The sequence below is a fragment of the Bison bison genome, unplaced genomic scaffold (genome assembly GCF_000754665.1).
Source record: "Bison bison bison isolate TAMUID 2011002044 unplaced genomic scaffold, Bison_UMD1.0 scf7180017864456, whole genome shotgun sequence".
In the NCBI taxonomy this organism is placed as follows: Eukaryota; Metazoa; Chordata; class Mammalia; order Artiodactyla; family Bovidae; genus Bison; species Bison bison.
In genome coordinates this window covers 2,762,188-2,764,928 of record NW_011495018.1, presented here as the reverse complement: position 1 = coordinate 2,764,928, position 2,741 = coordinate 2,762,188, and positions in this window count along the sequence as shown.

Below are 2,741 nucleotides of genomic sequence, written 5' to 3'. Positions count from 1 at the left end.
CTTGCTGTTTGAAGTGTTAAGGCAAAGGGAGAAGGGGTAAATTCTCTCTAATTCCCAGTGTTTCTTCATTTTACATAATCAACCAAAAATATTAACCACAGGGCCTTTAGCGTCAGTGAGCACTACGGGTTTGGCTGTGTATTTTACAAGACATCCGGAAATACCTGTGAATGAATGTCATTCCCTCAAAAGACTCCCTGAGCAGAATCAACATATAGGCATTGTTTGCAGAAATGGGGAAATAACCAGGATCTGGCCTTTTTCCAAAGAGACCCCCTATTAATATATACCTGTGCACATTTTTATCAAGAGGAACTAATAAGACGATAGCGGGGAAGCAAAGTTAGCTATTAGATAGCAATCCTCCTGCCAAGAGCCATAATCTGACACAGACTGAGCTGGGCGTAGCAGTCCATTAATGGCTCGCGGCTCACACAATAATGACCTGCTAACCTGACGTGGTGTTGCTCTCACATTTTGCTGTCCCCTGGGATGCTACTGTCACCGTGTTATCTATTGCCTGCCTCCCCATCAAAGAAAAAAGCAGAGCGGAAATGTATGGACGCGTCCAGCTCCGTAGTTCATTGCACACCAACCCTGGCAAGTGAAGGAACAATAGATTTATAAGTTTATCCTACATTAAGCCAAACGCGCCTGACTGCACTGTAAATTACTAAATAATAAACCAGGTGGCGTAAGATCCTGACTTGGACAGAATATAAAAATCTATCAACCTGTAAAATACAATAACCATAAATGTGCTATGTCGCTCATGGCTCAGGTAAACCATCTACCGCCAGGATGCAGGGCGTCGGCGAGAAAACCGCAACAAAGACCCGGACACGGGAAACTTGGCTCCACGCTCTTTCGTGCTCTCTGTCGGCCGAGGAAAGATCGCTGAGCTAAAACACTTGAGCGTGTGTTGGGTTTGTTGAATTTCTTTGTCTGGAATTGGCCACTGCCCTTGAGGAGGAGCGGTCCCCACACAGCTCCGGGCTGGAGTCTTCCAAGATGACTCGAGGCTGCTTCAGGGTTGCTCCGTGGCTGAACTTCACATTCAAATGAGCCTGCGACACGCCGCGCAGAAAGGCAGAAAACGCAGAAAGACAGCCTTCAGATGATAGATACTTTACTCCTGAGAAAAATATCTTAAAACTGGGTTAACTCAGTAAACCCTCGTCCTAAATTCCACACCTCACCGGTTGTCACAGAAATAAAATGAAGATTAAACCAACCGGGCTGGCACTTCCTTCCCAGCCCCCTGCGAGAGGGATTCCATTTGAAACAAATCGGAGGGGGAAAAAAATTAATTTCATTTCAGTGAAAGATTCCAAAATGATCCCATAAATTGCGACTCCAAAACATACAAAGCTAATTAATTCCTTTTTAGGAGATTTTCAGTGAGCAAGCAGGTTAAGTTTATATGATTTACAAACAGTGTTTACATTCATGGAGGTGCAACTAATTGCTACATGGTTTGACATCATTACAGGAAAATGCTGGGGGATGCAGACAGTTTAATTAGGGGTGGTTTCAAGTTCACTACATGATTACCATCACAGAGCTCTTCTAATATGCTTATACAGTACAGTGGTGCTGAAAAGTGATTACACTCTGCCTGCTGCCTGCTGAAATTCTGAATGAAAAATGATAATCTCGTATAAAGGGCTGTGTTCTCACAGTTCACCTTCCTTTCTGGATCACACTCACCTGCTTCTTCTCAGGCCCATCTCTTCGCCTTTCTCAGGTCAGCAGCGTGGCGGCTGCGTGCAGGTGTTTACTGTATCCTACGAGCTCCTCAGAGGCTTCCAAAGGACGCTGGAAACCTTAGGAGCCTATTTTTACCATCCCCGTGTTTCGGGCACAATCCCAGCGATGTTTGTAAATCACTTAGTTCCAAAGTACAACTCACTCTCCATTTCAGTCAATAAAACTGGCCACTCGTTTTGCCAGGTTTAATTTTTAACATTTCACTCAAGTTTCTGTCCTCCGCCGTCCGTTTAAGCTGCTCACGGCAGTAGTATCACTCCGCAGCCCTGGAAGCTGGGAAGGGCCTAGGACTCGGGGTCTTGAGACCCCAGAACATCTGGGCTTTAATGAATCCTGTCACCAACACAGAAGGACCAGCAACTTGTGTTTCAAACATCGAGCACCACACTTACTTCTAACAAATATAGAAGAACCAAACACATGGAAGATTCTAGAATCCACAGGAATGCACCCCCCCCTCCCAAATCCGTAAGCCTCTCCTGCCCTACAGACTTACAATTTAGTTCTGGCATCATTTCCTTTGGGGCTGAAAAGAAGATAAGTTCAAACAATGCTGCAAAAGTGATTGAAACCAAAAATCTGATGACTCCAAGCTTTTTACCATACACACATTTCTACATTTCAACTGAAGCCCTTGCAAAACACTTTATGTTTAACTGTTATCTATTTTGGATTCTGGCAATTCAGTTTGAAAGATGAATAAATGAAATAAGATTCCCCAAAGCAAATGGTTTTACAGCGTAATTAACACCTCAAGGGGGTACCCTGGGTTTTTGCAGGAATTTCAAACACAGACATCAGAGAAAAAATTTTTCAACAAACCTCGCCTTATTGGTGTCTGGGTTAATGAAAGAGATTCCCGAAGCTGACCACCCCTGGACACGTCCACGCTTCAGAGCTGGAGGATGGACAGAGTATGGAAAACGAGCCGTGACCACATGGTGTCAGCGTCTGGGTCCGACAGGGAGCAG